The sequence below is a fragment of the Tupaia chinensis genome, unplaced genomic scaffold (genome assembly GCF_000334495.1).
Source record: "Tupaia chinensis unplaced genomic scaffold, TupChi_1.0 Scaffold000002_1, whole genome shotgun sequence".
Lineage (NCBI taxonomy): Eukaryota > Metazoa > Chordata > Mammalia > Scandentia > Tupaiidae > Tupaia > Tupaia belangeri.
Genome location: NW_006159428.1, coordinates 6,587,908 through 6,612,071, shown reverse-complemented (window position 1 = coordinate 6,612,071; position 24,164 = coordinate 6,587,908). Strand labels below are relative to the sequence as shown.

Here is a 24,164-nt window from a genome sequence, read left to right as displayed (position 1 = left end):
TTACTGTTCTTATGTCTCTCTGTTCTGCGGTGTTTATATTCTGCCAGTCTATATATTTATAAAAAGAGAGCATTTTTGGGACCAGCAGTTAGCGTAATGGCTATGTCACTGAACTCCCATGTAGTCGACCCCGACCTGGTGGCTTAAACTCACACCGGGCGCTTGTGCGTGCGTGCCCAAGATCCCGAGAGGAGAAGGGATTGTGGTGTGGCCATCCCCCCTGGGAGGGGGGTGATTTCTTGCTTTCTGTCTCTCTGTCCCTCTCTTTCTGGTGAATGCACGTGCCCTGTAGCAAAAGCCTCTCCAAAAAAAGAAAAAGAAAAAAAGAGAATAGGTCATTTTTTATAGGATTAAATCCAAGGGTTCAGTTCTAATGCCAACAAGTACCATTTTCAGTGTATGTTAGTATTCAAGCTATAAATGGGCTCCCAATCAGAGCTTGTGGAGGGATGCTATATGTGCATGAGCCCACTGCTAGAGAAATTTCTCAAACTGGTCATTGTATATCATACCACTGTAAAACAAAAATAGAACCAGAACATAAAAACGAACGTGTGGAGTCAGAGCTCGGAGCTGGATTCACAACTTGTATCCATCGTTTATGTACTGATCTATCCATCTTCCCTCTCTCTCCTTCCTTTCTTGTTTCTTAACCCTTTACTGGGGAAGGGTACTGTAATCCTAAACTCCTGGGATTCTGTATGAGAGGACTTCAGAAAATTCATGGAAAATGCATTTTGTGAAAACAGTATGAATAGAGTTCCTTTTTTTTTGGGGGGGGGGCACCAAAATAAACTCAAACTTTATTTCCATTTCTCCACAAACTTTTGGAAGTATTCTCATATGCACCCTTCAGTACTGGGCCCTGCTTTTGTTTTCTTCTTTCCAGACTCATTGCCTCCCCCTCTGTAAGCACTCAGGAATATATGTTTAGTCTGTGTTATTGGTTATATATAAATTCAGAGTATAGACTTTTCTAAATTTCTTGGTTCCTATGAATGAAACTATGGCATAGTTCATCTTGTATTTTTAATTTTATGTAATATATTTAATATGTTGATAACATGTTACATTTCTATATTTGTTGAAATTTTACTTTTCTGTTTTTTAATTCAGCACTTTAGATTTATCCATGCTGAATGTGTACACCTAGTTTGTTCAATCTGTCCACTGTGTAGGAAAATGCAGCACATTTCCTTACTGCCCCTAGTGATGGGCACTTAATTAGCCCTAGCCACCCCACCATCATAAGCAGTGCTACAATCAATGCTTCATTGCACTATCTTTTAGAAACAAAGATGCCATTCATTAAAATACCTGTAGTGAAATACTATAGTATGTTTAATTTCAAATATATACAATCTAAAGTTCTCAAGTTAAAATGTTACCCTACAATTTAGAAGACTATTAGAACCCTTACTGGAACCCAGTTTAGAAGATTTATAGACATGTAAGTATGTAGATTTGGGAGCATCTCTCCAAATGGCACAGGAAAAAATACTAAACTTACTGATAGAGTATGGAATATATTCTGTGGTTGGACAGATGCCCCTTGAAAGTTCTAGGGGGGATTGATTTTCTTATTTATTTATTTAAATTTGCTATAGAGTGTATGCACTCACTGGATAGACACAGAGCGAGATAGATTAAGAAAGCAGCCCCCCAAGGGGGAATGACCACACCACAACCCCTTCTCTGTTCCCCTCTATGATTTGGAACACACATGCACATGCGCATGGCATGTCTTTCAAGCTACAGGGTCTGGGACTCAAACCATACAGTCAGCTATGTGGAATCTAATTGCCTTAGCCACCACGGCACAAGCTGACCCAGTATTCTGTTCTAGAATAAAATATTCACATATTTTCCCTAATAATAGCTTGAGTCTTTGCTAGGCAAAATCTGGTGGACAGTTCTAAACTCAAAGGCATGCAAGGGGGCATTGATCTTGCTCATGCTGTCATTTAAGGTGGTAGAGAGTGGGAAGAACATGTGCTTTGGAACTGAGCAGTCTCGACTCCCACCTTAGGCAAGTTCTTTAACTTCTCAGCCTTGGGGTCATCATCAATATTAGGATACTTAGTGAGCCCTCCTTATAGGGAAATAGATCAAAGGAGTTCCCGTATGAGATGGGTCTTGGACAATGCCTGACACGTAGTGAGCCATCAACTAGGGGTAACTGTGGAGCATGAGAAAAGATTCGAAACCTCAGGTTGGATTAGACAGTTTCCTAAGTGTGTTTCTAAAAACCAACTTGATCGTTGATGTGTAGTGGCTCCTTGTCTTTCATTCTGTTATAATGCCAATGGTGACTGCTCTTTGGCTGCCCTGGGAAGGAAGAGGCTGGCAGTGGGTGGTACCAGGGGCTACAAGAAAAGGGCAGGGTGTGGGAGGGGGAAATCCAAGAAGATTTATCCCATGACCTAAGATCAGAGAAGTATAAATGTGAGGGGATAATTGTGGAATGAGTTGGGTCAGGGTTGGGGTGGCTCTCACTAACCACACAGGACAGATGAGAAGGAATCTGGGACACATTGCAGTGATCCCAGGCTGGATGCTTGGATTCCAGCAATCAGAACTTTCAGCATCTTCACAGACACTCATAAAAACACAGTGTTCTTATCCATTTCAATCACTAAGTTGTCCATAGACACTTGCTTCTAAAGAAGTAGGAGGTTATTTCAGCGTGTTGGATACTAACGCTGTGTCTGTTCAACCAAAATAATTGGGTAAAAACATCTGTCCACTTAGTATTTTTGGCTCTCTTCACCAAATTAGCTCACTGAGGGATCAGTAGGACTTTTGCTCTCTCTATATTAAGGCAAGCCCTACATGCCCAGTGACCACTGGTAACATTCTCATCCAGGGAGGATCATGGTAACCAGAATGGGTTTAGCAGCGCTAGGAATTTGTAGTTGATTTTTAGTTTATTTTCTGTAATTTGCAGAATTGATAACAATCATTTGTATCTGAATGATCAACTTAGTGTTAGGTCATTTTTTTTTTTTCAGGATTGTGAGACCTGAATATAAAAGGTTAAGATGTTTAAGACTTAAATTCATAATCCAGTATAAAGCAAACAGGTATCAGAAGTTGGCAGATTTCCCTCATAGCTTTAACTATTTTCAGCTGATAGGCTGAGTAACGAGGAAAGAACATGGGCTTTATTGCTACACATACCTGTGTTCAGTTCTGATTCTGCTGTTTACTGGTCTGTACTTTGGATAAACCACTACTTACTGGAGCCTGTTTCTTTATACATAAAATAGAGTAATCTCGCATTGTAGGATTGTACTGAGAGCCCAACATAATACAAGGGGACTTTAAAAAGTTTGTGGAAATTGGAATTAAAGAATGAGTTTATTTTGCTGCAAAACATTTTAAAATCCATATGTAGATTTTTTTTATAATGTACATCTTTCATGAAATTTTTGAAGATCCCGTATAGTTTTGTTCATAAAGTGTTTAACAGAGTTTCTGAAATGTAAAAGCTCAGTAACTGTAGGGCAGTATTATGTATTTGTATGTGTGTGTATCTACATGCTTAGTATTATATAAATACGAAATTTTCAATTTTCACATTTTCCCCAGGAACTGACTTACAGTTCTTTGTTTTTAAATTTATTCATTTATTTCCCCCATGAGGGAGAGAAAGAGAGAGAGACAGCACCCCCAACTGAATCTTGACACCACGGTTCACCCTTAGCCTTTAGCCAGCTCCAGATCATGGGCACATATGTGCCTAGCATACTCAGGGAAGTCTGTAGACGAACCAGAAACCTTGCCATGTGGAATTGCCTCTCAGAGTGTTGTGTTTTACCACTGCTTCACCATTTTCTGGCTCCAAGATGGTTTTCAATGTTAAATTGAGCTTTAGGGTGTCTACTAGTTAGTTCCCCTTGGCCATGTTGAACCCACGGCGGACAGTGTACCACCATCTTTATTTTTCTCTTCAGTATCCCTCTCTCCTACCTTTCTCTGGACCATTCCTTCACTCCCTCCTGTAAAATTCGAAATTAAAAATAAATATTTGGAGAATATCTGCTTTCCTGAAGAACAACCCAATTCTTGGAAGTCAAATTTAAAACAGCTATTGTTACACCTAAGGTTCCATGAGAACAGCAAGTCCCCCCATGTTCATCACCTTATGGCTGAGGGCATGATAGCTTTCGTAATTAGGAATTACTACTAATCGAGAAATATTAGGGATATTTGTCCTTTGCATCATCCCTGGCTCTGTTATAAAACTGTCTACCATAATGTCACCATGAATACCAGGATGGAGTAGACTAGGATCATATATTTTCTGTGCAATTATATGTATTGTCTGCATATAACGCAGTTTTGTGTATGTGTGTTAGAGAAGGGTAACCTTTTCTGCTCTAGGCCTCAGCTTCTTAACCTACATAAATGAATTGGAACTAATCTGAGTTCTTTCTCAGTTTCCAAATTTTGTGAAGTGTATTAATAAAATGATTAATAATTCCTAGCTTAATTAACTGGTTATAGGCTATTTAAATACTGGTTAGTTTATAAAAGTACTCGGTAGTGAATCCTCAAATGTTATGTTCATATGTAGAACATCTGTTGTTCTACTTTTTTTTTTAAGTTATATAGCACATGCACTTGCCAGAGAGAGACAGAGAGAGAGAAAGTGAGAAAGCACTCCCAGTGGGTGGTCACCCTGCAGTCCTTTCTCTCGCATTCTCCTTTTGTGATCTTAGGCATGTATGTACACAGGCAAGTCATGATTTTTTAATCCACCAAGTCTGGGACTTGAATTGCACAGTCAGCCATATGGGATCTAATGCCTTAACCTCCATGCCACCTGCTGGCCCTATTGCTAAGCTTTTGGATCTGCAGTTACAAAATACATGTAACTCCATTTTTACTTACCACAGAGTATTTGGTTTTTGCTTTGTTTTGTTTTGTTTTGAGAGATTTTTTGCTGTAGGGTGTGGGCACTCACCAGAGACAGAAAGCAAGAAGTCACCCTCCAGGGGGATGAGCACACCGCAATCCTTTCTCTTCCATTCTCCTCTTGGGCTTTTGGGCATGCACACACGTGTGCCTGGCATGAGTTTTAAGGCACCGGGTCTGGAACTCGATCCACGGTTGACTGTGTGGGAGTCCAGTGACATAACCATTAGGCCATTTGCTGGTCCCCACCACAGATTATTTGATTACTGTGTATAGACCATTATTTATTATGCTATCATATATTCATTCACCTCTCCCTAATTTAATCTGATACTTCACACTATTTACTACAGCAAAATAATTCATCAGGTGTAATAGGAAAACTATGATTAATTTTAAAACTATAAAGATAGGCCTAGTTTTTATTTTATATATGATAAATTAATTTTCCTGGAAATAATAGTGTAGCTACCATAATTATTGAATATTTAAATTGAAAGGAACTTTATTTAGAATCTATAATTTTCCAGTGAGTTTTCAGAAACTGGCTTACTCAGAATTCTCAGAATTTATTGAAGGGCTAATGGTTTTTGTTTTGTTTTAAAGTTCATTGATTTATGCTATGAGTGAAAGAGAGACACAGATACAGTACCCTTGATAGGGTCTTGACCCCACAATCTACCCTCCCAGCTTTGGCCAGCCCAGATTATGCTCAAGGAGATGTCTGGACTTGAACCCAGAACCTCCTCCACGTAGGTCTGCTTTGTAGATCATCACACTTAACCAATGCACCACCATCCACTCCACTGACGGGCTGTTGATAGGGGTCCGAGGACAGCCCAGGAGGTAAGATAAGCACTTGTACCAGCTTTTATATTGGGAAGAGAGAATATGTTAAGTGTTGTCATAAGAAACAAATCAGAATTGTTCCCGTTCTAGTCCCTTAATTTTATAGATGGGGAAACTAATACATCACAGTAGGTTAGAGGTCTGCCGTCATAAACAATAAGGAATCTGCAGTAGAAGAAAAGAAGTCTCCTAAGTGCCCAAGCAGTTTCTTCTTGACCTGTGCTCAGGCCCCTGAAGAAGATCCCAGCTGCAGTCAGTGTCTGGAGGGTGGAAGGGATACAGCTTGTCCACCATGTTTTTAAGGACTGAACACCTTTGTTTACTTCTGAGGAAGTGGAAATCTAGAAAGTCTTTTGTATCACCTTCTTTTCTCCTTTCCAATTTACCTCTCATTTACTTTTTTTTTTCTTTTTGTAAAACCAGGCTACTTTAATGTTTTTGTATAATTTAATAAATAATCGTTTGATAACTGCAGACATGTAGGACCAGCTATATTCAGAAACATCAGTCATGATGGTTTTTCAGATTGGTGTATCATTCTTCAGAAATTACAAGGTGTTATTTGTATGCAACTGCTATCAAACCAGTAAGACAGCATTTATGTACCCATCATTTTCAGGATTGTTGGTAACCTGGGGCATATTCCCCCCAAATAACCTTGCCTCCTTGTGTCACAAGGCCCAACTCGCTCATGTTCACGTCAATGACAGTACCTTTGGTGATAACACCCGAAGTTGTACATAGTGGGGATGAGGGATTCTTCTTTACAGTGAGTATTGGCAGGCAAAAGGTGGCTTTCAGTTCAGGGTGTGTTACCTGGGCCTTCTTGAAACATAAGCCCATTGGCCTAATGAATCTTTCATATTTAGGTGGTTTTCTAGTAAAGCCATCTTCAACAAAGCAGACTTTTATAACCATCGTCTTCCATGCCTTCTTTTTCTTTCCTGTTCGAATAACTTTTAATACTTCTGTTTCTCCCTGGGCTCGAACTTTGGGTAGAGGGACTTTCCATTTTCCTGCTTTCTATTTCCATTTTTGTTTAATCATATTGGAAAGTACTTTAGCTCGGGACTGTCCTTCTCTGTCCAGCAGATAGGCAGGTACTGTTTCTTGTGGAGTCTTTTCATCATTCTTCTGTTTGGTGTTCCTCTTTTCATGCATCTTGATGGTCTTTTTCATTTGTATTTTCTCAGCATGGCACTGTTTATAATAGAACTTAGCCTTCAGACCAGTCATCTTTTTTTGCCTTCTTTGAACATTCATGAGCCTCCCGACTTTCCTTCTCTCTTTTTTTCTCATGATAATCCAAACGGTATCCATATTCCGATGTAATTCCATATATTCATTTTGTGGCATGGTGATGGCTGCAGAGTTGCTGAGAGCAGCCTCCCAGACGCAAGGAAGTGGTCAACTTTCAGGTCTCAGAGACCAACAAGCAGACCCAACGTGGTCCAGAGTGGGAAAGGGTCACCATCTCCTCTCATTTACTTTCCATCCTTAAGTCTAGGGTCAGGTAAAAGTTGTTTTTTGCAAAATTTAGATCAGCTGGGACCAGCAGTTGGCATAATGGCTATGTCGCTGGACTCCCATGTAGTCAACCTTGGTTCAAGTCCCGGACCTGGTGGCTGAAATTCACACTGAGCATGTGTGTGTGCGTGCCCAAGGTCCCAAGAGGAAAATGCAAGATAAGGGATTGTGGCATGGCCATCCCCCCTGGGGGGTGATTTCTCACTTTTTGTCTCTCTGTCTCTCTCTCTCTTTCTGGCAAGTGCACGTGCCCTATAGCAGAAAGCTCTCCAAAAAAAAAAAAAAAAATTTAGATCAGCTTCCAAAGCAACTGGACCTACATTGGAAATACTGATCAAGATCAGTCTAAGCACAGAGTGTACCTCACACCAAGTCTTTGTCCCTGGAGGAGTAGACCTGTGACCCTAGACAAGAGATGGCTTCGGGCCACTCAGATACTGAGTCAGACAGAATAGAGACTTGGTGTCCTCTACATCCACATACTGGCATTTCTGGAGTAGAAAGAGTGGCCTTATGGGTCATGGTAGCTTCTCCCTGGTAATAATGCTGCGTTTGTGTGTGTCTTGCTTCACAGTTAACAAAACTCTTATATACATACCTCGTTATATCCTCTTTACAAACTCTTTGACAGTACCAGTTCCACACCTCCCAAATTTTTAAGGAATCTGCCAGTGTTACTCAGCTTTCAAATGGCATGACCCACACCCAAATCTCAGTCATCTGACCAGCCCCCATCACTCCTCTGCTGCATTGTTTCACCTGCGTATCTATCTCACAGTTACCCTTACAGAGGTAGGGGTTCAGTCTAGCATAATGTATTGCCTTATACTCTGCATGGCCACTGCTTTCTGGTTGTATTTTTACAAAGGTACCAAACTGTATCATGTATATGTTGCCTCCTTTTGTTTAGAAAAGGGGTCAATAAGGAGTTTATATTCATATGTTTTGTATATACTTAAAAAAACTCTGAGAAAATAATTTTTTAATAAACACTGGTTAGCTATGACTGAGTATCACAGTGAATGAAAGACTTACCTGTGTGTGTGTGTGTGTGTGTGTGTGTGTATTCTTGAACCATATAAATAATATTACTTATTTAGGAACCTGGGTCGTTTTGTTGATGTAGAAGTGATGTGCTGCTTATGCAATGCTGGATCCATGTGAAGCAACACAGGTTCGGTTCCTCAGTCCATCTGTGCACACCAAGTGTGTGATCCTGGCTGGCTGGAGAAACTGGGAGAATCTCAGTGTGGGTAAGGGTGCTTCTCTCTGTCTCTGTCTCACATGGTAATGAAAGAAAAAAAGATTTAATTAAATGGGTAAATGTTCTCTGTGCACTGCCGAGCGCTTCCTCTGTTCTAGCTCTGACTGCGTCATCTGTGGTTACGGCTTCACCTGTGTCATCTGTGATCCTCTTACAACCCTGAAAGGTGGGACCTTCCACCGTTCACATTGCACAGATGAAGAAACCGAGGCACAGTGAGGCTGAGTAACCTGGGTTATAGGCTAATGAGTGGTGAGAGCGAATTCATGTCCAGGCTATCTGATTCTAGAACTCAAGCTCTATACCACTGTAGGTAATGGATTAGAAAAACAGCAAGAAATCTGCTTTTGAGTGTGTTCCAGCGTGATGTAAGAGGTATTTTTAGTTTGGCACTTTTGAAGTCTGTGAGTCCTAAATAATGTGTCTACATCTATAGAGCAAGTCCAGGGAGACCGTGAAATTTCCATTATGCTAATCTAATCCAAGGATTACATTTATGCTGCGGTTGTGACAATATGCTGTGGGTTGAGGTAGCTGGGTGTTCCGTGCCAAATACTGCAAGTGCTGAGACACCTAAGGACATGCCGAGGGCAGTAGGCGCAGAGAGAACAGCCAGAGCCTCCAGATGGCTGGAGCACAGCAGGGACAGGGATGGGATGGCTCCCTTGGCCTCAGGGTGGCCTGGCAGGCAGAGCCTTCATATGCCACCCCAGAGCGTGAAGTACCCACTACAGAGGCTTTGACCTGTGTCATTGGCTGAAACCCCAGGAAGACAGACCAGAACCAGCAGTACCTCATTATCTTACGAGGTCTGAGGAAGGGGTTGCAGTCGATGAATTCCTTATCTGGGAGTAAATCCACTGGGAGCTACTAGTACAGCCAACAGTCATTAGTCTCATGAGACAGTCGATTCTACGTTTATTTAAAGGTCACCATATACAAGAATCAACTGATGCAATAGGAGAAATGTGTATTTTATTCTCAGAAACGTTTTTATACCATGTCTGGAAGAGAATATTTATCATGTTGTAATACAGATGATGAGGGACGAGCAGATGGCATAATGGCCACGTCGCTGGACTCCCATGTAGTCGACCGCAGTTCGAGTCCCAGACCCGGTGGCTTAAATTCACACCAGGTGCATATGTATGTGTGCCCAAGATCCCAAGATGAGAATGGAGGAGAAGGGATTGTGGTGTGGCCATCCCCCCGGGGGGTGATTTCTCACTTTCTCTCTCTGTCTCTCTCTGTCTTTCTGGCGAGCACCCATGCCCTATAGCAAAAAAAACCCTCGAATAAATAAATAACAGATGATGAGAGAAAACAAATATTCATAGACAAAATGGAAAGACCACCACCAGAAAAATCGACAACTTGACCAGGATAGCGGTGTGGGTACACACGTGCAGTTCCTCATCCTTATCAGTATTTGCTTAACTTAGTACAATCAGTAGATCCCAATGTTTATACATGGGGGGGGTCTTCAAAAAGTTCGTGGAAAAGTTTATTATGAAAAATTATGCATGCATTTCAGAATTTTTTTATACCAAAAAATACTTGACTTTAAGTCCATTCCTCTCTTTTTCATTGTCAGAGGTGCATGCACTTTACAGAGTACAGAAGGCAGAGAACGAGAGAGGAGGAGAAAGCACCCCCAATGGGACATAGTCACACTATAGTCCCTCCTCCATTTCTCCTTCCTGTTGGTATTTGGGGCATGCGATGCGTGCACTCTCTCTCAGTATGTTTTTCAAGCCACCGGGGCAAGGATTTAAACCCTGGTCCACCATGTGGGATCCAGCTCCCTCCATCATTAGGCTACAGGGTTGGTACTTTAATTCCATTTTTATATGAACTTTCTGAAGTTCTCTCATATTTTAACAATGGCTATTGTTTCTCAGCTGCCGGTCCTTGCCTAGGAAGAGTCTGCAGCCCTCGTTGCCCTCATGTCTGGTTACTGCTATGTGAGGACCAGAGGCAGGGGCTGTCCTCCATGACACAGAGGGTGGGGGTCATCTCCCTGCTCCCACATTCACAGCTTCAGATTAGCCTGGTGTCCAGGATGAGGGCCATGGCTCGCGGTGCCATCTGGGATATGTCCCATCCATTCATCCCCTGTTCCCCTAAAATCTCAGAGCGTGCGCCTGTGCCCCTTTTTCTCCAGCTCCTACTGTCTATGGATTTGTTCGTTAAATATTAGCTTCTCTCCTGGCCTCTTTAAGAAATAGGATATAATTGCTCCTAACGTCTCCTTTACCCTGTCCTTCCTAGAAATAATGGCCCATAAATTCTTTTGTTCATTTTAATCCTTGAGTACATATGATCTGTACTCTCGTGTGTGTTTTAGTTGATAATGGTTACAGAGAAGCACAAATACAAAGTTGAACTAGTAATTAGGAATTATTAGAAATACACCTAAGGTCTTTTAAAAAATCTCTTCATTTTGAGGGTTTTTTTTAATGTTTAGAATTAGTCCCTCTTTCAAGCTTTGATTCTGTCTCTGTTTTCTCAGAGCAAGGCCATAGGAAATGTTCCTCTTCAGCCCCTAGTTCTGTGAAGAAAAATCCCGGTGAGTGTTAGAGCATTTAGGCGAAAGGGTTTGAAGTTCTTCAGAGACATTCTGCTCTCATCACCTGTTGTCATGTGGCCACCGTGATCCTCCCCTAGGCAGCAGAGCCACGGCAGGTTCTTGCTCCGACTTGTAAAATACATGACTTATTGCTGAGCGCATTTCTGCATGCTGTGGGGGAAGATTCTCTCTCAGCCAGCCATGGTTTCACCGTCATGCTGCTTGTCACAATGAGCGTGAATGAGCTCTTAGAAAAAAGGAAAGAAAACTGCATAAAAGAATATTAGGGAGCCTGGGAATGTATTTGGAAATAAAGCGGCATCTCATTTATTGAAACTTGGAAATAGCTTTTCTAAAGCTCGGAGCACTAAGGGTAATACGGGGTTTATTTTGAGTCACACTATGATATTCACAACATAATTATATTCAGTAACACTTGTGTGCCTTCCAGTAAAAACAGACATCTCTGTTTTGATCCATTTTCTTCGTCTGTGTTTTGCTACTGTGTAGATAAGTTTGAGAGTTTGTATCCCTAGTTGCGTGTAACCAAATGAGTCTACTAATGGCCCCTCCTTTGTTAGGGACATTTAAAAGTAGCAGTCATATTAATTGGTCTATGTGGGTGACAGCTTTTTTTAACGTAACATTTCTAAGGTGGTTTTCTCACTATTCCAGAAGACAAAAGCCCAGTCTGTCATTTACTACCTGCTTGGGTAGTAAAGTTTATTCAGCAAAATGTCAAGTAGAGGCTTGGCCAGCAGCAGGAAAATTCTCATAGCCCAAGCAGTCAGAGTAAACATCTCAAAAGTAAACAGGCAGAAACCCTGGCCTTTATCCTCACACCCTTCTAGACCTGCGAGGCGAATATGATCGTGTAATATAAGGAGGTTGAATTTTAGTTCCATTCTCAGCAAAATGAGCAGATCACTATCAGCATCATGTACATTAAATTAAAGTCTTTACGCAAAAGTCTTAAACTTGTAAAATGCCTCCTTATCAGGGCTATTTTAAAAACTAGATAAAATGTACCATATTATTTTAAAAATAAAATCTGTTAACTATCTTCTGGGTTTTTTTGTTTTTGTTTTTGTTTTTTTGGTTTTTTTTTGCTTTTTTGGAGAGGGTTTTTTTGTTTTTTGTTTTTGTTTTTGCTATAGGGCGCATGCACTTGCCAGAAAGATAGAGACAGAAAGCGAGAAATCACCCCCCAGAGGGGATGGCCATGCCATAATCCCTTCTCCTCCATTCTCCTCTCGGGATCTTGGGCATGCACTCACATGCACCCAGCGTGAGTTTAAGCCACCGGGTCCGGGACTCCAACCGTGGTTGACTACGTGGGAGTCCAGCAATGTAGCCATTATGCTAATTACTGGTCCCTATCTTCTGATTCTGTATGATAGAGTGATAATTCCGACTTTAAATTAGCTTGGAACTGTGAAAGGTTACAAGACCTCAGCAGCTATTCTCTAGAAAGGTTTTTTTTTTTAATTTTTTAAAGAATTATTTTATTGAACTTTATTTATTTTATTTTAACTTGACTGGGGTGGGGGATAGAAAGCGAGAAGGCAAGCCACTGGGTCCAGGACTCGAACTGCAGCCAGCCATGTAGGAGTCCAGCACCCTTAAACACCATGCCACCTGCTGGCCCCGAAAGGTGCTTTTTAAAAAATATTTAATGTGTATGATTAAGGGACATTTCTGACCTACTTTTATTCTCTGCCATAACAATTTCTATCTGGTAAGAAAAGCAAAACTTAACATTTCCATCTGTCACTGAGAATAGGGGAGGCGGGGATGGTGGTGGGGGGGTGATAAGTGTAGAGAAGCTGGTTAGAACCAGGTGTTGCTTAGAGCATCCACTTGTAAAAGCTCAGAAGCTTGGGAGAACTGGCTTTTCTGCAGAGGCAGTTTCTTTTAGGGTTCTCTCAATAGATGCATTCTATCTTATAAAAGTCTCATGTGGACATTGGTCTTTGAAACATCCTTCCACAAATATCCCAGTAGTTTTCAACCAGGAGCCAAAAGCATTTTTACTTTTCCTTTATGTTTTTGGGGACCACTCCCGGGCCTCTGCCATAGCTCATCCCTCCTAGGAGCCTCCCAGTGCCCCACCTGTCGGGTGATAAACACCTGGGCAGCTGGGCGAGGGAGTCCAGCCAGTGTGTATGATACAGAATCTCACACAGCTCGGTTCAGAGCCAGAGCACAATTGGATTATGTCAAGAAGGGAAAAGGTGCCACGTGCATTCGCCGTGTTTCTTCACAGAGCAAGCCAATTTAAATATAGCCTACTACCGCAACTTGCCCAGAATTAAAATAGCTCAGAACAAGTGGCAAATGGCCGCAAGGATGGTTCTTTGCCAGGAGGTGGCTAAGGGATGGGGAAAATGGGCTTTTGAGCTAGATTGTACAGGCTTGGGTGACAACAGAAGATAGGATACCCTGTGAGCCTGCTTCATAACTGAAATTGCAGGTCTGCCTACATTCCCAGAGCATGTCAGAGGAGACTGGCTAAAATGCTCAGAAGCTTCGAGAGCTATTTCAAAAACTAGATAAAATGTACTACATTATTTTAAAAATAAAATCTGTTTGCAGAATTCTACTTCTCATCAGTGGCTATAGATGATGAGAAGAGGCTGAGAGAAGGGGGAGCATGTAAGGGAAAAAATTAAGGAGGAAAATAGAGAGGCAGGACATTTCTGAGCCTCAGAAATGGATTATTATCTGTTAATGATCATTTGTTTTGTATCCTCAACTGGACTGGTGTGAAGTGTAATCATGTGAGGTAAATCCATCTTACAAGCTGAGCAATATATAGTGACTCAATGTAGAGAATAAATCAAAATAAATAAATTTACAGAGTCAAGGACAATACCATTGCAATTAGGTTTTCCCGATGTAGGAGATCGTTTTAACCATGGATTAAATTTCATGATAGCCCTGTAATCAAACCTTATTTGACAAAGAAACCTGGTACTGTGAATAATGAAATTATCATTTAAAAATATGAGCAGCCCTCTCGTAACTAGTTGCCAAGACCAGGTAAGCAGTCAGTTCAGAATTTTATCTAATATTTTGGTTATGCTACTCATTCCTGAAGTTTTTTGTTTGAGTGTTTAATTTTTTTTTTTTTATAATTTTCAGCTTATCAGCAAAGAGACCCATCAACTCATCAAGGGTACTCTAACAAAATCAAAATCATTTTATTAGAGGATAATAAGTATAATTAAGTATCTGCCCCAGATAAAAACAAACAACAAACTTCAGTTACTCAAAATAGTGATTAACATTTGTTGGTGCAGATATGTATTTCAAAACAATTTATGCACCCATTTTTTTAATTTACATACATATATTTACATATGTTGTATTCTTTATTGTTAGATTAAACCAAGAAAACATTTAGTACTTTTTTAAACTTTAATGATACAAGGGAGTCTCCATCTTATAGCATTTAAACTGATAGTTAACAATTGATGCAGTTAAACTGATAGTTCTGAAATTACAAAGCAGATTTAAAAAAAAAAAAAAAATCCCAGGTCTATTCTGTTATATTTAGAGTGGAAAAATTTTTGCTATGAGAATTAATTTCAAACTTTTTGAACCAAGGTAGGTAAACTGTTTTTTGGAATTACGCTGGCTTCATGGAAGATATTTTAACAAGTAATTTGCAAGAAGCTCTTTATAGTATTAAAATATGTCACTTGTGGTGACTTGTGTCTCCAGCGCAGGGTCTGACAGAGGCATCTCTGTCTGTCCAGTATTAGAAACTCTTTCATTTCATTCTGCCATACACGGTCACTCTTTGAGCTGCTATTACTGCGACGTCTCAGAAAAACATTAAAGAGAACTTCATATTTATAGCTGATTGCTGTTGCCAACAGTGATCACCTTCCAGAGAGAAATTTAAGGGAGAAGAAGCTTTCATTTCACCTCTATAATTGCAGAGGGGTTGGGGCAGGATGATGAAATGTGATATGTATATAAAAGTATGAAAGGGTCTTCAGAAAGTTCAAGGGAAAATGTATTATGAAAAAAAAACTATGCATGGATTTCAAAAAAAAATTTTGGCACCAAAATATGCTTTAATTCTATTTCTCACAACCTTTCTGAAGTCCCTTTGTGTAATGTGGGAAAGAAAATGAATGTTATGTTTGGAGTTCAGCAGAATCACCTGTGTGCCCAGAGTAGCAAATAATGTAAAAGCCTTTCTAAACATTTGTAGATCATGAAATATGTTGAGGTTTTGTTTGCAGTAGAAGACAGTAGTTTTTATTCACGAAGCAGGTTTGGATAGCAATAAAAACAGGTCAGAAGAGACAGGCCAGGGGTGATTATTTTAAGGAATACAAATTGAACCTGGAGAAGTGTCAGTAGGATAAAGTGGGGTAGTGTGACCTTCATCACATTATTAGGAGGTCCTACAGCATAGATGCAAGCAGTTCCCAGGCCTCGAACATCTGTATGCTGTCTCCTGCTCCTCATGTTAGATGGAAAGAGGTGTTTTAACTTCTGTTTTACTCTGTGGAACAAACATCGTCTTCCAGGGTGTTCATTTCCTCCTTGGGAGAAGGCTATCTACCCAAGTATGGGGTCTACACATAGCCATAAAGGGATGGAGGCCCCTTCAGGATGGGCATCTTCCAGACATCATGACCGACTGTCATAGGCTGAAGAGATTTCTTGATGTCTCTCTTATTTTCAGGGTAATTGATTGCCCCAAGAGGGCCAATAAGTGTTGAGAATTGCAATGACCCTAAAAGTATTCAGATGCTTGGCTACTGTGCACTTTACAAAACTGTAAGAGTTGTTTGCACCCCTATTTTATGCATGCCAAAAAAAAGCATAGAATAGAAAGATGAAGTCTCATCTTTCATCATAGCCATTGCAGCATTGTTTAGGACCAAAATTATATGAGGGACTACAAAAAATTCATGGGGGAAAAGAGGAATTAAAGCACAGGTTTATTTTGATGCTAGAAGATTTTGAAATCATGCATAGTTTTTTTTTTTTTGTAATGCATATTTTTCATGAACTTTTGGAGATTTCTCATGTTCTATAGGTTTCCATCAGAATCTAGGGAGGCTGTCATGGCTCCAGAGCTCTCCACCTTAAATACAAGAGGACATTTTTACATTCATGTTTCAAACTGGGCAAAATTGGCCAGCAATGTGAGGACTTACCCTTTTATTTCAGAAGACTAGTATGATTGCATTAAAAAAAAGAAAAAGAAAAAGAAGGCAACTGACCCTGTAGCCTAGTGGTTAAGGGAGCCAGATACTACATGGCCATCCTTGGTTTGAATCCCAGTCCTGATGGCTTTAAAAAAACATACTAGGCATATGTGCATGCATGATCCAAATCCCAACAGGATGGAAAAATGGAGATGAAATTGCAGCATGACCATTTCCCATTTATGGCTGGGGAGCCGGTGGGGAGGGGGGCGGGGGGGAGTTCTTTCTCCTTCTGTCTCTCTGGCAAGTGCATGTACTCTCAAAGGAAGAACTATTTCCAGTACTCTTACTGCCGACTAGACCTTGGCATATTGAGCAAATCTAACTTGGAAGGTTTAGCCTGACACTCCAGGGTAAATTCCAAGAGGTAGCTGTCGTCAAAGCCCTGAACCTTAATACGAACACCAAGTGCATCTTAGTCTGCCTTTGCCACAGTTACAAGAATTACAGTAAATTCCATAATCTTGGGCCACAAGAGAAACCCTTGCCTTGGTAGAAATGATATCCTTTTTTTGGAGCGGTTTTCGCTATAGGGCGCGTACGCTCGCCAGACAGACAGAGACATAGAGACAGAAAGTGAGAAATCACCCCCCTGGGGGGATGGTCACGCCGCAATCCCTTCTCCTCCATTCTCCTCTCGGGATCTTGGGCACACACGCACACATGCCTGGCGCGAGTTTTAAGCCACCGGGTCCAGGACGCAAACCACGGTCGACTACGTGGGAGTCCAGCGACATAGCCATTATGCTAACTGCTGGTTCCCTAGAAATGATATCCTAAAATGTCCCCCTGTTCTTAGGATGCACAGTATTCCCCTGTGCCTAGAGTAATTTTTGAGATTCTAGTCCGAGTCGGGTTGGTGAGTAGTTCCATTCAGTTAATGCATCTGTCACTAAGGCCTGGGTCCAGGAGAGCAGACCCCGTATTCCTCAATGGTTGCAGCGAGAGACCATCCATCCCACCAACAGCGTCCAGAATCAACTGATCGCACCACGATGTTAGATAAAGGTTAAAAGCTCATCAACATGTGTCTCGAGTAGAGTGGATTGTAGTTATAGGCAGACAGCAAATTCCTGGTCAGGAAGATCCCAAGTGTAAACCAGGCAGAGTGGCACACCTGTAGTCCCAGCTACTCAGATAGCTGAGTCAGGAGTATTGGAACATAGTGAGACCTTGTCTAATAATTAACTAATAAAAGTTAAAAATTTTCAAAAGAATATCCTAAGTCTTATAAGCACCGCAGAAATGTAAGTATTAAAGCAATTCACTAACAGTCTATTAATATCACAGCCAAAAGGAAAAGACTTCTATTTTTTGAGCCAGAGTTTTTAACTTTTTTTTTCCTTTACATTTGTTTATTTCTTCCATGAGTGAGAGAGACACTGAGAGACAGAAAGCTAGGCACCCCCAACAAGTTCCTGCACTGTGATCTCACCTCCACTCTCAGCCAGGTCAGATCACGGCTTCCTGGCATACTTACCAAGATCCTAAAACTAGAACCCAGGACTCTGCCCATGGGGTCCCAGGGTACCACTGCTGGGCCCCATGATTCTTTTACTCAGCTGATTTGAATCCTGACTTACATTTCGACCACCATCTCTACTGCAGGAAAAGTATATTCGTTCATCTTGAAAATTGTTCTTGCCCTCCAAATTACACCAAGTGTTACTTTTATTTAATGGTACTAAACAGAAAACCAGTCACCCTGGTTAACGTATTTGTTTCTGCCTGCATGTTTCTCAGTGTTCTTAGATTCACTATTATTTTATCTATTGAGAGTTGGATGACAGATTTCTCTCAGTTTAACACAGCAAATGCTGAAAGCAGGTAAACTCACAACAGACATTTTTTTAGATTCTCAGAAAAAAAATTTTTTTTTAAGAATTGAGGAAGAACTGGATGATCTTCTGATATTTTCTTTTCAACTTGGAGGCGTTAATTACTAATTTGGTGGTTTGGGGAAAGGCAACTGTGAGTTGGGTGAATTTGTAGTATTTTTAACACCACCTAAAAATGTTCCTGCTAAAGAATAACCTTGATGAAAACCAAATCTGTCCCCTAGTCTTTAGTAAGATGTTTTCTAAGCAGTGCTATTTCATTTGAAAGTCAGCCAAAACTGGTTTTTAAAAATATTTATAGAAGAAATCTCAAAATTTGCATTTTTTGATAGGAGTCATAAATCTATGAAAAATAAAGATTAAATAGGAAGGTAAAGGGCAGTAACAGATTAACGTAAAGAGAAAACATATGCATATAACTCAAAGAACAGTGGATATTGAATGAGGTTTTTTTAATTTAATTTTTTTATTCATTCATTTATTTATTTTAATTTGACCAGAGAGAGAGACAGAGAGAGAAAGGGAAAGTGAGACAGCAAGCCACCAGGTCTGGGACTCAAACCCTAGTTGGCCATGTGGGAGTGTCCAGCGCCTTAACCACCATGCCACCTGCTGGTCCCATAAATGAGTTTTTTTTGCAGAAAGGTTTATAACTAGAAGATGAAATAATTAACCATGTTTACAAAGCTAATCTACAAGATCGTAATTCAGAAATCTCTTTTTTCTCTTTTTAATTGCCAGGGGGCATGTGTGCTCACTGTAGAGGGGGAGCGTTCTCCAATGGGACATGGTTATGCAGTAATCCCTTCTCCTCCATTTTTCCATCCTGCTGAGAATTGAGGCATGTACATATATGCACCTGGAGTGGTTTTTTGTTTTGTTTTGTTTTTTGTTTTTTGTTTCTTTTTGAGAGGTTTTTGCTATAGGGCGCGTGCACTCGCCAGACAGAGAGAGACAGAGAGACAGAAAGCAGGAAATCACCCCCCAGGGGGGGTGGCCACACCACAATCCCTTCTCCTCCATTCTCCTCTCGGGATCTTGGGCATGCACGCACATGCGCCGGGCTCACCTGGAGTGTTTTTCAAGGCACTGGGGCCAGAATGCACCCTGAGGTTGGCCATTAGGATCTGGCTCCTCCTACTACTAGGCCATGGGCCTGGCCCAAGAAATCTCTTTTCACAGCATATTCACCAGTCTTTGCCCTAAAGGTGAGGTTTTGCCCATTAATTTCACTGGATAGCTGTGTGACTTTTAATATGTTCCTTAGTTTCTCTGAGTCTCACATCTCTATAAAAGGAAAAAAAATTGGCTACCAAGCCGGGATCATACGGGCTGTCAGAGGCTCTTGCAGTTCAAACTGTGTTTTTAATATGTCTGGTAAAACAGGCATTTCATTAGTCACTTCCTCAAAACCCGAAGGTTAACATAAAGGAGAGAGCAGATACCTTTGTGCTCATTATGCAGTTGTCTGCAGAATCTATTGCAGCAAAAGGCTGAAGACTTCAAGTAAAAATAGTCAAGGATTTCTTAATTGCAGTATTGAATAATTACTTGCCACAGACTGTGAAAGAAGCGGAGCAACAGCACTACAGTTCCCACAAGGGAATGTGAAGTGAATAAACCAGTTGGCTGAGAGAAGAACCGCACCCTTCATATTTTAGCCTTCCTCACAGAGCAGTCCTCTCAACGCTACAACTTTGAAACATGTCTTTTGAAAATTTAGAACTTAAGATATAGACTGGTTTTGGGTAGCCAGTCCTGAGCAAGTTCATGTTCACACTATTAACATCAAAGACCCCATAAAGGGATAAGTCGCTTTCTTGTTCATTGTCTGGGCATAGTTAGAACAAAACAAAGCAGTAGGTTGGCAGATCTGGGATTTTTAGAGAACTATTTCAGATCATAAAATATAGAAAATAGATATTTTATTAATTTCAAGTATTTTCCAACCACAAGTTTGAGGAGGAGTTCTAAAGGATGTGTCATTTTTCAGGAGTGAATAGTGTTTGCTTAATTTCTTTTTGTTTAAAGAGAGATTTTTTGCTATAGGGTGTGCATGCTCACCAGAAAGAATGTGAGAAATCATCCCTCAGGGGGGATGGCCAAGCCATAATCCCTTCTCATCCATTCCTCTCAGTAATTTGGGCACGCACACACACACATTTGATGTGTTTCAATCCACCGGGTCCAGGACTCGAACCATGGTCAACTACGTGGGAGTCCAACAACATAATCATTATGCCATCTGCTGGTCCACTGCTTAATTTTCTTTCATGTGTAAGTTTTATAAAATAGGATCATCTGAGCATCAGAGTGTGTGCCTGCTTAATGGCATTTGCAGCTCATTATTTAATCACTTGGTCAGTTTGTCATTCAGCTGGGTACTCCAGCTCCATTGGGTGTTCTGAACATTAGCCTTAAATTGCTCTATTTCATCTCACTTCAATTTGTGCTCCTAATGGACCATGGGTGAAGGACAAGAAGCCTAACACTGATGTGGAAATAAAAATGGTATTGCCATGACAATCTGGATCTGCTCAGGTTCCAAAGGTTGCAAATTTCTTAAGAGGAACATCTAGGGGACCAGCAGTTGGCGTAATGGCTGTGTCACTGGACTCCCAGTGTAGTCGACTGCAGTTCAAGTCCTGGACCCAGAGGCTTAAACTCGTGCCAGGTGCATGTGTATGCATACTCAAAATCCCAAGAGGAGAATGGAGGAGAAGGGATTGCAGCGTGGCCATCGCCCCTGGGGGGGTGATTTCTCACTTTCTGTCTCTCTGTCTCTCTCTGTCTTTCTGGCGAGCACATGCACCCTATAGCAAAAACTTCTCTAAAAAATTAAAAAAAAAAAAAGGCACATCTAGATGTTTCTGTTTCTGTGCCAAAAATGCAAATGTCATGATTTTATCTAGTTTTTTGTAGAATATTTACATATTTAAAAATAATTTGATCTACGTATTATTATAAGAAGCTCCATCATTTTACTCCTGCTTACCCCTTCTGCCTTCTCTGCTTCTCCTAGAAAAGGGTGTCCTACCAGAGAAAGGTACAGCCCTGAAGGTGGGATCTCCAGGTCTCATTTATAAATTCTAACATTCATTCCTGCCATTCCTTAGAAGCTTTATAGAAGCTGATTCCAGTTCTTTACTTTACTCTTTTCTGCCCCCAGAATCAGCAAAAGGCTAAGAGGTAAAGGATATCTACTAACTGTCCTTCCTTACTACTTCATCTAAAACAGTCCTGATCCCAGAACAACTCCATAAGGTTATATAGTCCCTGTTTTACAGGAAGGGCAGTTGAGGCTACAGTGACACAGCTAATATGTAATACACTGAGGCGTGAACCCAGTCTGTCTGGTTCAGAGCCCACAACACTCTCTGTCTCTTTCAAACTTAGAGTTTGTTTTAGTCCTTTCTCTGTTACTTAACTTTCCTTTCTTTGTTACTTAATAACTGAACACTTAACTCTGGGTGACTTATAAAGAATAGAGGTTTATTTAACTCATGGTTTCGGAGATCCAGAATCAAGGGACCACATCCGACGGGGTCTTTTTGTTGGTGGGGACTCCACAGGAGCCCGAGGCAGACACAGCTGTGTGTCTATCCATGTCTGGGTCTCTGTTTTGATCTCTCTCCCCTTATAAAGCTACAGGTATGTGACCATCAGTGACCCACCCCGATGGCTTTATCTAATCCTATTCACTTCTCAAAGGCTGCACCTTTTAAAACCATAGTCATATGAAGTTCCCACCACTTAATACTGTTACAGTGGCTCACCAACCAAATGAATTAGAGAGGGAGGCATATTCCGACCACAACAAGGTCTTTCAAATAGCATTGAGAGTCAGCCCATCACTATTCTTATATTTTTCCTATTTCCTTTCTTCTCATCCATGGCTTGACTCTGACAACTGTCACTTTCTTAAAGCTGCATCATTTTCTCCTGTTTTCCGAGCATCTTTCTTTCCTCCCTTCCTATAGGATCATTTCTTAACATATGAGTAAAAGGTCTGTTCCATTGACCCAGCTGATCCTTCTGGTTACTGTCCAAATTTCCTCCTTCCTTTCTGGGTCAAAAGTCTCCAGCATGTGGCCCTCACCTGCTTCCTCTGCTTCCCCTGCCCATTTCCTCACAGACTCTCTGCAATCTGGCTTCTGCAAGAGAGCTCCTTGCTAGAACTGCCCTCTGAAAGGTTCCTAACAGATTCGGCATTCTTTACTCTGCCTGCACCTTTTGCCAGCACGTGGCGGGACTGGCACACTATCCCCGCCTCAGATGAGAACTGCACCTGCCAAGTGACTGCACACAAATCAGCCAGCCAGGCTGAGAGAAATGTGGCTGCCCCAGAGAAAAACTAATCCGGCTGTGGTCCACTTAGCTCCTAAAAGGAGCATAAGATTTGTTCAAGAACAAGAACTTTTCACAGTCTGTTGGAAACTCGCCTCCTATCTCTCAGCTTACATTGCTATTCATTTTTTTTGGGGGGGGGGGCTTGCCATGAGGTGTATGCGCTCACCAGAGAGACTGTGAGAGGGAAAGTGAGAGATCAACCCCAGGGGTGATGGCAACACTGCAATCCTGTCTCCTCCTGGGGTTTTGGTCACACGTGCACATGTACCTGGCATGATTTTCAGGCTACCAGGTCCCTAGTAAGATTCTCAAGCTACCAGGTCCAGGACTTGAACCCTGGTCAGCCATGTGGAAGTCCAGTGCCTTCCTACTGGCTCCTCATTGAAGTTTCTTTCACCAGGTCCCAGAGATGCTTTTGCTAGGTCCTTCGTTCTTTGCTTTCTTTTCTTTTCATTCATTCATTCATTCATTTCTTTTTAATTGCCAGAGAGTGCAAGTGCTTGCCAGGGAGGCAGGTAGAAAATATCCCCCAGTGGGGCATGATCACACCACATTCCCTTCTCCTTCATTTCTCCCTCTTGTTGGGATTGTGGACATGCACACACATCCACCCAACATGTTTTTCAAGCCACCAGGCCTGGTATTCACATGGCGGTCAGCCATATGGAATCCAATTCCACTAGGTTGTGGGCCAGCCCAATTCTTTGCTTTATTGACTTTTTTTTGATGGGTTCCTCCACCTTTTGTGGAGCTCGTCTTCTGTGATGATGGTGCTCATACTTCTGTTTATAACCTAGACATTTAATTTGCATTGTATTTCCAACTGTAAATGCCTGTATTGTGTAAAATTTGAACTTACTGCTGTCAATCTGTAGTATGATCCGCACAATTTCTGTCTGTAGTGAGGCCATTCATCTGGATACCAAGTTAGACAACTTGTGGTTATCTTTTGTGTTTTTCTCCTTTTTCCCCATTTCACTGTTAGACAGCTTGTATGTCAAGTTTTATGTTGAAAGCTAGTAAAACAGAGATAAAGCCTCTCCTCATGTTTTGGAGTTCTGACAGTTCTTTCTCTCACATGTCTCTCAGTTATTCCTTTACTTTATGACTGTTTCCCTTAGTAGACTCCTAGTATGTCGTGAGATTAGTACAATAACTTCTCAACTGAGAGCCCAACCTTTTCGTTTTTTTCCTCCTAACTTCTTCTGGACACATAAGATGTTCTGTAAAAACTTTTGTATCAGGGATTTTTTTTTTTAAGAATTATTTTATTTAACTTTATTTATTTATTTATTTATTTTTATTTCAAGTGGAGAGGAACAGAGTGTGAGAGAGAAAGAAAGTAAGCCACCAGGGCCGGGACTTGAACCGTGGTTGGCCATGTGGGAGTCCAGCACCCTTAGCCACTGTGCCACCTGCCAGCCCCTGTATCAGGGATTTTTTAAAATTGTAAAATATATGTAAGATAAAAGTTACCATCTTTTTTTTTTCTTCCTTTCTTCGGAGAGGTTTTTTGCTATAGGGCACATGCACTTGCCAGAAAGACAGAGAAACAGAGAGACAGAAAGCGAGAAATCAGCCCCCAGGGGTAATGGTCACGCCACAGTCCCTTC

At 41.1% G+C, this 24,164-nt stretch overlaps 1 protein-coding gene across 3 annotated transcripts in view; it reads left to right on the top strand.

The window, feature by feature from the left end:
- JPH1 (junctophilin 1) overlaps positions 1-24,164 on the top strand; it is a 96,755-nt gene that overhangs the window by 40,870 nt on the left and 31,721 nt on the right. The gene's annotated exons all lie outside the window — the stretch shown is intronic.